This window comes from Pteronotus mesoamericanus, unplaced genomic scaffold (assembly GCF_021234165.1).
Source record: "Pteronotus mesoamericanus isolate MK-2021 breed Mesoamerican mustached bat unplaced genomic scaffold, CSHL_Meso_final scaffold_85, whole genome shotgun sequence".
Lineage (NCBI taxonomy): Eukaryota > Metazoa > Chordata > Mammalia > Chiroptera > Mormoopidae > Pteronotus > Pteronotus mesoamericanus.
Window position 1 is genome coordinate 27,192,408 of NW_026555329.1, and position 14,847 is coordinate 27,207,254.

A 14,847-nucleotide genomic window follows, 5' to 3' on the forward strand; every position below is an offset into this window, starting at 1 on the left:
TTACCTAAGAGAAATATAAGAAACTTAATTGATAGATACTTTCTCTCTCTCTTTTTTTTTTACTGCAATATGAAACAGAACTTAAGTGCTTTTTGTGATCAAAATAAACATGTATTTATTGAACATCTGCTCTATGGTCAATATAAAGAAGTACAACACTTAAGTCTATCCTCAAGGATTTTGTAATTTCATAGAAAGCAGCCACTCTTTGAATACCACACTGGTTCTGCAAATTCTTGGCATAAGAACACAGAGAAGTCAGCCTATCACAATAATGTAGGAATCAGAACCAAAGATGGCCCTACTGTCTTCCTTGGGGACAGTTGATAGAATTGAGAGTCATGGGCCATGTCAGGACAGATCTCCAGGGGCCACAGTTCCAACTCTCTCCATAAAGGTAAGGAGATTGGTACCCTAGCAACATAAAGACCAGAGCAAACAAAAAACAAAAAAAACAGCATGCCAAAGACCACCTCTAGTAATAAAAAAGAGAGGTAAAAAACAACATTATAATCAACTGAATGACACATTAAGCAAAAAGAGTAAGTTGCAAAACAGCTTGGGTTCATAGAAGCGGGTGTGTGTGTGTGTGTGTGTGTGTGTGTGTGTGTGTGTATGTAGATATATGATATATAAGATGAGTGAAGAAATAAAATACATGATGTATACACTGATATCTTAACAGAGGTTCAATGTGGAGGCCTTAAGCATTTTTTTTCTTTGCCTCTTATTGCTTATTTGTTTTTCCTACAATGAAAAGTTCATTCAAAATGCAAAGGCAATTAATAACTGAATAGAGAGGCTGTGAGTACCAATTAAAAATAATAATCCATGTTTACATTCAATTACTTGAATCCCTCTCTACAAATTTTCACTTCCTCAGAGACACTTACAACTTCTTAAATGATCATGTGAGCCCCATATACTTAAATACTGAGTGAATGGAGAAACACCTGAAAAGATTATGAGTCACTTCTTTCCCCTATAATTAGCTGAATGTAAAAATTCCTGAGAAAATAATGTTGCATAAAATTTTTATAGGAAATGGTCCCAAGATATTACTAATAAAACCTTTTTTACTTTACTCAAACAAATAAGCTAACCCATAATGTTATGTTGATAGCTAATCAATATTATGCAAACAAGACAAAAAAAATCTTATCTTTTTTGGCCCATTCTTTGTTCCTTTTCCCTCTTCCATAAGTTTCAAATTTTTGTCAGGCTCTTGAAATACAGGTACTGTATTTACTACCAAGATTTAAAAAAAAACCTCTCTAAAGAATAAACTCTGAGAAATCCCTGTTGAGGCCTGTGGTCAAGATGGCAGGGTAGGTAAACACTGTATTCGTCTCCTCCCACAACCACATCAAGATTACCACTAAACTACAGAAATAACATCGCTCAGAACTACCCCAAATCAGACTGAATGAACATCGTACGAATAGGTAATTAAAGAAGTCACATGAGGAATGGCAGAAAGAGTGGAGATATGGAAGGTGCTGGTCCCACACCCATGTGTGACGGATAAAAATTAGGATGGATGTTTTGTGGTGAAGGAACCCCCTGAGGAGCTAGGGCTTCCAGCCCCACATCAGATCCCTCAGCCCAGGGTTCCAGTGAAAATATTTAGAAAAAAATACTCACTTCAAAAAGTTATTTAAATTAGACACAAAGAACAAAATTGGTTTGACGTGTGTTCCATTGGAGAGTTCATCTTCTCATTTTTGGTAACAATCATGTGGTGTTATGGTTAATAGTAAAAGAATTTGCAAAGATGTTTTTGTTTGTTTGGCTATTTTAAATCAACTATTGAACAACATAGAAATCTTTAAGTTTCATGAACTAGCAAAATCAAAAATCGGTTTTATTTTGACTTCTAGTGTTGCAGCAAAGGCAATGAATCACACATTTTTTAATCCTAAGTGTTAACTCTTCAAAATATTGCCTTATGAGTTGTTGCTTTTCAAAGGCAAAAACTGAATCTTTTGAAAATCAAAAACTGAATCTTTGCCCATTAGTACTGGAAATCTTTAAATATCTCTTATAGAAATTGGTAGTCAAGCTCTTTCAGTTTGTGATCCCTAACGTTGACTATGAGACAGGGACCCATGTGTATGTAGTTTACTTGGAAAGTGATCCTAGGAAACACAAGTGAGGGAGGGATAAATGAGATGGAAAGGAACAAAAGTCAGTAAAGGGTATATTAATGAGAGGGATACTGCTGTGGACAATAGATATTCCTTTCTAGTGACTCCTCTTTGAGAAAACATAAAAAGCATACCTTCGAATTGTCATCCAATAAATCTTTCATCCGTTAGGGGCTGACCCTGGGAGTGTAAAGCCCAGTGCATGTCACTTTTTCAGAGCTGGAGAAAGCCTCAGAGAAAGAGACAGATGCAGGTATTTGCAGCAGGGCTCTCTCACAATACTGAAAATTATTTACCTCAACCCTAAGGGAATATGGAGGAGAGATTCAAGAATCTTCTCCAAAGGTTTGGCCAAACTTTGACCTCTCCCCCCAAAATATTTATGCTTGGATCAAAACACAGGATTTATGAAATTTTAGATAATAATAGTGAGCATAAACAAAAGATCCACATTATTGTGCCAGAAAAATATTCCTGTAAAAATGGTATTTTTTTCTGAATGTTTCTGAAAAATTCATTCTAATTCCCATGAATATTTTCATCTTTCAAAGGTCTTAATCTGTCAAATTCAACTTTTCTTTTCTTCATGTACAAACTTAAGGAAATTTACACTTCAACAGTCAATGACTGAATTACTAATTTGAGCAATGTTAAAAAATGTAATCTTGAGTGGGAAACTAAAATTAATTTTGTTTTTAAAACCACTGCTTAAAGAAAATATATGCATATAATATTTATAACTCATAAAACAATAACTCTTTGACTTGATCTGCTTAGAGCATGTTATATTTCAGTTTTTTTTTACCAGATCTAGAATACTTACCATATTTTGCTCCATATAATGCATACTCTTTTGCCTAATTTTTTGAGGAAAAAATATGGATGTGCATTATATATGGGTATAAAGATTACATTCCATGGATATAATAATCCCATATATAATCTGCATAAAAACATGGGTATGCATTATACATGGCAAAATATGGTAATTTGGCAGGTTTGTTGATATGATGTGATTGATTTTTTTTAAAGAATCTTAGAGTCTCTTTGGGAAATTTGGGCTTTGAAGCTCTGAGGGTCTGGAGCTGTCATCAATGGTAGAGCTAGAGCCATTTGGTCATGGTCATTTAGCATATCCTACCTTAAAGGCCTCAAAATCACAGTATCTTAGAATCTTTACCTCCTCTTTCTTTTGTATGTGCATGTGTTGTTTGCTTTTAAAATCTTTCTGTAGTAGTTACATACATGTATCCATATTAAATTTGACTTATTCTATTTTTATTCTTTGGTATTATTACATATTACTTGAATGTATATACCTTGAGTGTTTATGATGTGCAATAACAAATATCACAAATTTAGAACTACATGTCTTTTGCCTAGCAATCCTTGGCTTAACTAACAGAAGTGTATTTTTGTGAATAGACATTGCAATTTGGGCAAATATTTTGGAAACAAATTCTCGCCATTGTGTCTCTAATGCTGCTTGTTTATATGCTTGCTCAGTTTATTAGTAAACAGAGCTGAATAACTGAAATTCAAAGCAAATTCTTGAGCAAACAAAGTTGACTTTTATTATAATGACATTATGTTCACCCTCTAGTGAATCTGTCCTTCCTCCTCATCCTGCAAACTAAGCATTTGAATGAGTGACAGTATATTTATTAAGGACTTTTTTTTACACAGAATAACCATACCTACACAGAAAACTACTCACTGCTAATTAACCTTTGACCCCTGGAAGCATTACACCATTTTGGCTTCTTTGTTAATGCTTCAAAGTCTAGGGGAAGTATTCAATTAATATTGTTAAGCTACATAATAAAGAAAAAAACATTTTGTTGACTCAGTTAAATTATGTCAAAATAAATAAATAAAACCAGCAGGGAACTTTCACAAAGGAATCTGGACTTTTTCAACTCTGGCTTCCTAGTAGTATTAATAGATTCTTTCTTTCTTTCTTTCTTTCTTTCTTTCTTTCTTTCTTTCTTTCTTTCTTTCTTTCTTTCTTTCTTTTTTTTTTAATGTATAAACTGAATGCAGTTGGCAAATCGGTATATCCATGAGTATTGGGTCTGGAAATATATCTACTCTAGCATATTTCTTTCATATTTTCTCCTGCTCTATTTCATGTTCAAGTAATAATTCATTTGCACAAGCGGATAAAAACAGCAAATCTAAAAAGAGAATAAATAGTAGGAGGTTGTTTAGGAATCAAAACACTTTAAAATAGAACAGCTGTTCTGATATTGTTATCATGCCAGCTATTTCTGATGGTTAGGTAAGGGGAAGAAGCAAAACAAACTTTCAATGCAACTATTTTGCTAGCATGTTTCCACCATTGTGGTATGTGTTTATCTTTCAATGTGATGCACACCATATGTACACACTGAAAAGATGCCAATAAAATGCATGTCCTCTTCAAAAGATAGAAATTTATAATGCAATTCTTGGTACTTTCTACCCACTGAGAGGAGCCTGAACATCACGCAACATCTTCATTCAAAGAAGGGAGTTACGCATTTCACACAGAAGAGCTTGCATTTATTTTCTAAAGCATCCGAAACTAATGCCATGATTTATACAAAGTTGCAGGAACAGCCTGGCTCCAAGCCCTGTGATTGTGTAGTATTTCCTCCTCACCTCCACCTTGTAGCCTTTCTTGCCACCTGGCAGCTCAGATCTGAGCCATAATGACCCTGAACAGTTCTCTTGAAGGGGACATAGTCTCGTAGTGTTCCTTCTCTGGGGAGGCATCCAGGTAGAGACTAAGAACATATACTCTTAAGCCAAAACACTGCATGTAATTATTTCTAGCTGGGAGATTCAGTTCACTTTTCTGTGTGTGTTCCTTTTCTGTTTCATCATTTGTGAAATGCATACTATAGAAAGTTTCTACTTCATGAGGATGTTGTAAAGATTACACAAATGAATTAAGAATAGTACCTAGCCTGTAGTAAGTATTCCATAAATTCATTTATCTCTAATATGAAACATTGCTTTTGCTCATCTTGTAACCACTGCTGACTTCTATGCGGATATGTTTGTCTCTTGTTTACTTAGTGTAAAATAAGGAGCTAATGTGATAGGTTCCTTTACCACCAAAACATTTTCCCACTTTTACAATATTACACATGCAAAAAAAAAAAAAAAGAGAGAGAGAGAGAGAGAGAGAGAACTGAACCTTAGGGCAGGCAATGTAAACTGCATAAGTTTACTGTAAAGAAACTATATATGAACCTGTTTCTAGTCTTTCATACCTGAAAATAAGTTAAGTTAATAAATCATAGCTAACAAGAAACAAACTAGCCAATCTTAATATTTTCTTTAAATTCCTACCATCCCACTAATCCTTCTATTAAAGGAGTGGACAAAAGTAAGTTTTCAGTTGTAGTACAAATAATACAATAATTCATAGATAATAATACAAGAATAAACTATGTTTCATGTACTCCCAACTCTAAAACCTACTTTTGCCCACCCCATATTAGTTTGTATATTCTTTCTTGGTTACCAAAACCTTCTAGAATGAAAGAGCTGCATATAAGTCATCTTTGAATATTTGTACTACATACACACCTACTCAATAAGTATTATTGATTAAAAATAAGGCAAGCCTTATTTTTAATATGTTTAATATGTTAAAGGGAAAACCTAACTCAGAACTATAGAACTGTGATACACAGGTACTCTCTAGGAAGGCAACAGCTCTAAGATGCTTGGAGAAGGGAGGGACTGTGCAGAGGAAGAATACACGAGGGCAGTGAATATGTACTCTCCCAAAATATAAGTGCTGCAGGAAGGAGTTAGGACATGAGAGACATGGATAAATATATTTACTTCATCCATGGGAGTGTCAGGTTCAGTGTTTTGCTCTTCTTTTTCCCTCCACAGGAATTAATGTGATCTTGGTCATAAACATCTAAAACCACCTAACCTGGAAAAAAAGTTTACTATTTAACATGATTAAACTGCCACAAATGAAGTGATAAAAGAGGAAAAGAAAGTTTCCTGAAAAAGATTATATGGGTCAATCATCTCTCAATTAACAGAAAATGCTGGTGATTGTCGTCTCACAGTGTTTTTCAGATACTGAGGCTTAGCAATTGTCCTTGTACTAAACATTATAGATGAGTCTAACTCAAGTTGAAAAACGGTCAGAGAATATACAATTCCTCATGTTCAACGTTAATTCTTCTGAAGTTCATAATGTCAAACCTCTTTGAACCCTAAACTATCTCCGATCTAGTTGTAAGAAAAATATCTACTTACAAGAAAAAAATAGAGAATTTTCAGTTTATCTATAGAAAATTTGTGGATTCACTTATTCTTAACGGAGGACAAAAAAAAAAAAGCACAAAAAAATTAGCAAAGGATATTCTATAGGATAGTAAATCTGAAGAATAGCCAATGTTAAAATCAGAAACACCTTTCAAAGAGAACTGCATAATCATAGGGAGTAAGAACCTTAGAGAGTTCACTACCAGCACTCCCAGTTTTTAGTGATAAAATTGAAGTCTTCTAAAGTGATATAAATTATGTAAGGTTGTAAGTACAGCGATGAAGGCAAAAAACCTCAAAACTCTGGATGTAGGCCTGTGTACTACAATATGCTACAATGAATGGAAAGAAAATATTGAGAAATAAAAGATAAGATATTAGTCTTCCAAAGATCAAATAAAAGGGTAGAGCTAAAGTTACCTTTTTAAGTAAATGAAAAAATAAAATGAAATACGCCCGTCAGAATAATCAAGGCCCAAGTTCACAAAATCCTGGGAAGAAATTGATAAAGAAAAGATAATATCAAGTAGAAGTTACTGAAAGAAAAATTCATATATTTATACCTGAGTAAGTCACTTATAGTAGCTTTGTATATATTGTACAGTAATTCGTTTTAGTTGTAAATATAAAGCATCTCTGAAATGCAATGGACTATGTGAAGGGAGATAGTTACTACAAGATATGTCCATAAGAACAGTGAAAAGGACAATTTCAAGAGCTTTGGTTTACTCTTAGTGGTAGCGTCATAAAGGTATCATAAGAGTCGTTTCAATTTCCCCATTATATCAAATGTCTCTTGAAGAAGTACCTTTGCACATCGATGTGGTTAATTGTATTCTGTGTGATGAGTCATAACAGTTCAGGACACCTGTTAAAATATATGGAGGGGAGACGTATGGGGTAGAACTGCTTAGAATAAGATGTATAAATTGAGTGAAATGGACACTTGGTTAATTAAGTAAGCTGTAAACTCTACAGCAAGTCGTGAGCTGAAGAAAGAACAGAACATAGTATCCTGACAGTATATAGTAAGACAAGTAAAAACTGGTGTCCATCAGTGGAATGGGGTGGGGGAAGAAAGAGAGAGGGACTATATATAAAATAATATGTTAAATTCTGACTAGTTAGTTGAACATAAGAATGGCGACTGATAAATAGATAATAATTCATAATATAAGAAGGCAAATAGATGATGGGCTTTAGAACAACTAGGGTATCAGTAAATTAGTTCTCAATCATCAGTTTGGGGTTCAAGAAAATGCAACCAGTTTGGGTAGATGACAGGAAAGATGGAGAATTTACGCATTAGATTTTTCAGGCAGTAGTATTAGCAAGAAAAATTAGGGCTTCAGTCTTAAAAGCACAAGGAGACCAGAAAGATTCCTAAGGTATGGGCCAACGCGTAATGAACCCAGCAAATGCCTAGCAATCGACACTAAGACAGAGGTTCCCAAGGTATCAATGCTGGTATTCTAAGTGTTGAGGCCACACAGCCTTCTCCCTGTGCTCTGGACTATAATTTCCACCTCTTCATCATTTTTTAAAATTCACATTTTCTTATAGAGAATATAATATAAACTATCATACTCATTTTTCTTATTTCTGCCACATATGTATCGCACATATCCCCAGAAATGCTGTGAGAAAATAGAACATTCGCTGGTTACAGAGTGGAGAACACCTGGATCAAGCCACAGTTTGGTCATGTACTGACCTTGGGTTTTAGTGAAGGCTCTAAACTTCTCTGAGCCTCAATTTTCTTCACTCTAAAATGAATTAAATAATTCCCACTTTACATGTGCTTGGTAAGAATTGAATGATTCAATACAAGTAAAAATATGTTATAAAGTCAAACCTTCTATCAGTGTTTTTTTTTTTAATGGCAATTGAAAGATTTTTTTTCCCCAGATGAAATCTTGAGTAAAACACCAATAACAAAAATAACAATATTTAAATGTATTGTAATAAAGTACATCCTGAGTCACAATATATAATGTTTACTTATTTAAAAGTTTATAAAAAAGAACATTTATATTTTTTATTTCAATTTACTATATATTGATTGCATAGAATCAAGACCATTTGGATTCCCACCGTAAAGTAACTACAAATGGCATTACGAAAGAAATTTCCTAATAATAACACAACACTTTACTGTATAATTAACTTAAAAGGCTGCAGATGGCATAATTTTTAAGAAATGGCTACATTGTAAAGGCCTAGACAGTAGAATATAATACAACTAAAAGCAAATTAAGCTTCCTTCCTACCCAGAATTGAGGACCTCTTACATAGAATAGCCCTATTAACAGCTTCTTATATAACATCCAGAAATAGTGTGTGTATTAGACCATAGTAACTAGATCTTTTTAAGACCTCTTTGTAATATCAAAGATGCTGTTGATCTAAGTGGATCTAGATATTTTAAAATGAAATAATAAATTCATTGTGCAACTTTAATCAATTGCTCTTTAATCCTTAACATATCAAAATAATATAATCAATACACAATATGTAAAATTTTAATATGTTCAAATGATTCAATATTATCACAATACAGTGTGTTATGTATTTACTTTTTAGGGAAAAACTATCACAATACGATGAGAGTGTGCTCACAGCACACATAGCTGAGATTTCAATGTGTATTCTGGCTGTGGACTCAGACATACATTGTACATGGTTGCCTATACGAAATGTGGATTGAAATGATCATCTATGTAAGTAGATTATAAGAAATCCAAAAGCATTTTAATGTAGTTTTAGTAGAAGAGACTTATTTTAAGGTCTACACAAAAATGAATTTCAGTGCCTGTGTCAGTGAACATTGTCATAAAAGTTAATCTGTGTTGTTCTCTAATGTACTCAAATTAAGTAAATTACTTAATTGAATGTTTTCAATATAATTTTAAGTGTTTAAAATATATGTATTATTAGTAAAATTCAAAGCTAAAGACTTCAAAATCCTTGACTGGCACCAGGGAACCATAGTTTTCCAGTAATTTGGTTTGAAAACAGTGTCTCCCTAATGTGGCTGCATTTTCTACCATTATCAAAATTTCTGCTAATTCTTTTGCTATTAATTTTTAATCTCACAAGTTCATAGTCAACATTTTAGAACTACATTTTATTCATCATGATTTCTCTTCATATAGGTACTTTAAAAATAAATGTAATAGTTAATTAATTCCATGTCAAGTAATCCGAATATCACATGATCTTTTCTTGCTTTTTATTTCTGGCAATACAATCTGGTTTCAGCATGTCTCCATTACACATACTCAATCTTAACGTTAGTATATTATTTCTACTGTGATCTCCCCCACATTATAATATTATAAGCAAACATAATCAGACAAATATGATGACTAAGATAGAAAATAAATGTATGTTCCTTATCTCTACTCAGTATCTCAGTTAAGAAATACTAAAATAATAATCAAAGGCAAATAGTCTTAATGCTTAATGTAGTAATGTCTTTATGTACGATTAGATACTGATTAATGACTCAGCCTGAATCTTATTTTAAAAATACCCATCTGAAAAAGAGATAAATTTTAAATAATAGATCATATCCTTCTTTTTAAAGATAATGACTTTACCATACATCCATGGAGTCACACTATTAATGTGGTCTTTTATATAATGTTTAAATGCATAAAATAACTTAAAAGAAACCTTCAAAAGTAAAATCAAGGAACTAGGAATTCTAGACAGCTGTAATTGACAATTGATATAGTCTGGATTTAAGTGGTTTAAAATTCAGTAAGAAGAAAAATGAAAAAAGTATGTGGACACCAATAAATCCACTCACTGATGCAGTATTCCTTCTTTGTCTCGCGGAGCAGTCAGGATGGAAACCCACCAGAGACACGTGCAGGTCTCTCTTTCCTGTGTTTATACCTAGCTAGACGTCATGTATCAGCTGGCAGATGGGAACATCAACAAAAAGGCCCTGAAACATCATTCTTTATATGTAAGTTGATACTTCCTTGTCCATTCTCAGAGGACCACCTCAGAGCTAAAGCTAATCCCCTCCATATACTGGTTCCTATGGTGACACGTATAAGTATATGATATAAGAGAGGTCTGAAGATATGTGAGGTACAAAAAATTAACAAAAATATGACATCTTGGAAACTGCAGTTTTGAATAAAAGCTATAATTTTCCTCCTTATTATCAATTGCTTGAATTCCCATAATGATTAGCACTCAAAACTATACTATTTATTCAAAAACATTGAACATATATAATATTCAAGGATAAACAGAATCATAAATTGAACATTAATACATAGTTTGGGGTATTTGAAATAATAAAACGTTTTATGTGTGTGGGTGTGTGTGTATGCAAGTCTATACATGCAACTTTAAATATCTAACTTTTTATATTGGCCTATACATTTTAGATATCCAGAGCACTTCTCATATTTTGTTATTAACATCGTCACTTAAAGTGATGTGATTAGAGAAAGTAGTGCTGCCTATTGTTTAATAAACTTTCTCAATTAAAAAAATCAGAAATAATAAAAATAAACTAGAATAAATGAAATGGTAAAATAAATCATATACATGAATTCATATAAATTAACTGAAAATAATAAAAATTATTTGTGTGTCTGATAATATGCTTGAGCTTCCAGTGAGACTGAGGTCAGTCCAGAAATATCTGTAAACTTAGTTTCAGCAAAGAAGACCATTAACCTTCTTTCTTTTACAGTAAATGTATTTTTTTCTTTCACATATGCACTTTTGTTCCAAGGTCCTTGAATGTATATCTGGCTTTTTAAATACTCTTGTATTGACTTGGTTAAGAAGTATTAATAATGAAGAAAGGGAGGAAGGGAAAGTACTAATAATGGAAGGGGAGGAAGGAAGGGAGGATGAGAAAGAGAGAGAAGCAGAGAAAAAGAAAACAGTGAAAGAGACACAAAAACAGAGAAACAGAGAAAAGAGACTTAAAAACATCATTTGTTCCAAGAATCCCCAATATGCCCTTCTAAATTGGTGAACTAGTAAAATCTCATTCATTGTAGACCATACTTGTGTTTACGAGAGTCTGGGTTATTACTGAGAGTCACTGAGGGATTTTAATCAGGAATAATAGAATCAGATTTATATTTAGAATGACCGATTCTGCAGCAAGGAGGAAGATAGATTGAAGAGTGGGAGGTGTTGTTTGCAACAATCAGTGAACAATGTAATTGGCTAGAGTAAAGCATTGGTTCCAAGGAGGTAAAGTGGCAGGATTTAATATGTAATTTGGAACAAAGGGGAGAGGGAGAGGAAGAAATCTAAAGTAACCCTCAGATTCTTGCTCTGAAAGTTTGGTTTATGAAAACACCATTTGAAATGAGGAATGAAGGGTGTCAGCATATTAGCTTTAAGCAGAGCTAGTGATTATTTATTTCCAGGTCATGCTGAGTTTGGGATATCTGTGGGCTAATCAAGAGAAAAATAGACAGTTTATATAAACATGTAGCGCTCAGGAGTGAAAAGTCTGCTTAAGAAAAAAGATATTAAAAAGATATCAAAACATAGCATATTCTATCCAATCAAAAGTCAGGGACATTAGAAGAGAGCGCCAAAATTGAATGGAAGTGTAATGAATGATGACATGAAAATCTATGCTACAATATTGAGTGAAAATGGATTACAGCGCAGCTAGAACAATGGCAAAGCAAAAGTATATGTGCATAATACAGACAACAGTGTGGGGATGGACAGAGGGGAGGGAGGTGGGGGCTAGGGAGAGGTGGGCAAAGGTCGGGGAAATGAGGACATCTGTAATAATGTTAACAATAAAAATAAAGTTAAAAAAAGTATACATGCATAGAAAACTATGAATGATAATACATAAAGAGAAAATGAATTGCTGAGTTTTCGAGCTCTACCTTTTTTTAAGAATTTGTTGCTTCTGCTATATAATTGTTTGTCTTTTTCTAAAAGTAGCATGCACAAAAACATCCACCAGAAGTGATTCCCCAAACTCTCCTTACTATGTAAATAACCACATGTAACCTATTAGCATCATCTATGAAATTACTTCCATTAAATTCAGACATAGCACCTCTTAGTTACTTTCTTTCCAGATTGTGGATTCCTAATGATTTAAGTGTATTTTATGATCTTTTGATCATTCTAATTGGGGTTTTAAAAACCTTCTTATGCATTATATTAATAATTTTGTTGAAGTGTTCACAGTCAGACATCATGCAACTCATGCTTGCTCTTCAGAATGCAAAGCCCATGACTGATACATCTTTTTTTCTTATAGGTGATAGCTGAGTACCTGCCACTAACTATTGTTTAAAAAAATGTTAACTAAATCAGTAAATGAGCAATATTTCTTAATAGAATTTCTGATATTGCCAGCTCCTGATGGCCTTTTTAGTCTCATTTTCTTATTATTAGACTAATGTCAGGAAACTATCTAGAATCATACCATTATTTTCACTGTATATCTGGTGTTGGCAAACTATGGCCTAAGTGCCAATCTAGCCAATTGCCTGTGTTTATAAATAATTTTATTGAAAATTAACTATACTTATCTTGCATATTCTCAGTAGTTACCTTCTCATTATAAAGGCAGAGTTAAGTAGTTTTGACAGAGACCATATGCCCTACTGCTATCTGAACCATTTTAAAAAATGTTTACCAATTTTGGATCTTTATCAAAATAATATCTTGAGTTTGTCATTTACAATTTTCTCTTTTTTAAAAATATTTTTAAAAGATTTTATTTACTTATTTTTAGAGAAAGGAGAAGGGAGGGAGAAAAAGAGAGAAAGAAACATCAATGTGTGGTTGCCTCTCTCGCGACCCCAACCAGGGACCTGGCCAGCAACCCAGGCATGTGCCCTTGACTGGGAATGGAAATGGTAACCTCTTGGTTCACAGGCCGGAGCTCAGTTCACATCCACACCAGCCAGGACCTTTTATAATTTTTAATTACAATATTTTCTCTATACATGTAGGACCTTTGCCCATATAAGTAGTTGTCTTCTGTCTTTCTGCTTATAACTTTGTGAATACTCTAGAGTTTAAATCCACTTATAACCTGCCAAAATTTTGTCATCCTAAAAACTTAAAAAGAAATCTCAGAATTGCTCTTTCACAGAGCATTTATGGAAATTGTAGGTAAATATCAGTCAGGATGCAATTCTCAGGGGCTTGACTATGATTAGTTCAATTTCTACTGGTAACAAGAAATTGTATAATTTGTGTAATTTATATAAAGTGTTCATCACATATTATTATATTTACTTATTACAAAATTTCATTAATTATTATAATTCTAATTGTTATTATTACCTTCAAAAAGAGGAAATACAAGAGAATAGTTGTTAATCATTTGCCCAAGAATGCACAGCCAGAGAATAACTTGTTCTCCCTGACTTTGATTAAGCCAATAAATCCATAACTCAGAATTTTCTCCATTATCATGTTCTTTCAACTTTAAAAATATACCTTGAGTAAAAAAAGTGTCAAAAACATTTTTATTGGTAAAACTAGGTAAATACATTGGTTTGTCTTTCTCCTATAAGTCAAGAAGAGTAAAATATCCTCTATAATTTTTCCCTGAATGTAAACACTGTACATTTTCTCTGTGAAAAAAAAAATCATATCTGCTAACAATATTCTACATTCCAAACAAGAGAAAAACAAATAAGTTGTGTTTATATTCTGTAGAATAGGTGTTCTACATAGGATACTGTTTGTATTTTTATGCCCCATCCCAAATCACATAATAGTGTGCAATGATGACTCCATCCTGGTGAGTTGCAAGTATTACTGATAATAGCAAGCCTGCTTTTTATTGATTAGTTCAGCTGAAGAACCAAAAGTTAAGAGAAATTTGCAATAGAGTAGTACACACTGAGGCAAATTTAAAATTAAGTTACTTCTTTGGCTCAAGGTATTTCAAAATGGGAGTGAAATACGATTATGCTAGCAATAACAAATGCTGTTTTCCAGTTCACTGCCATCTGGAAATTTCTAGAAGTCAGTCTACCTAAAATGTCCTCCAGATAAATCAAAATGTTATCTTTATAAGACCTCAGAGATAAGTCCTCTTAGCTGCCATGTGAGGTTTCATCCCCTCATCTTGTCTTCCTACTGCTTCTACGATGGCCCAAGGTGCCTCTGATGCACGGTGTCCTCTGTTAGTTCTCCAGTCTGAACTAGGTTGGTCTTACTAAATGGTCAAGTCATCATCATCCTTTCCCAGGCCAGATCTTCAACCACGCTACCATGTTGTGATACAATTTACAATGAACTCCAGTATACATGTTGATTAGGAGAGGAGAGTACTCTCCATCTCTTTTATCCTGCATTCTGTTTACAGATTCTAAAGCAGCACTGCCTGTGCCCCATCATTTCTTTCTTATTTTGTGTGTGTGTGTGTGTGTGTGTTCAT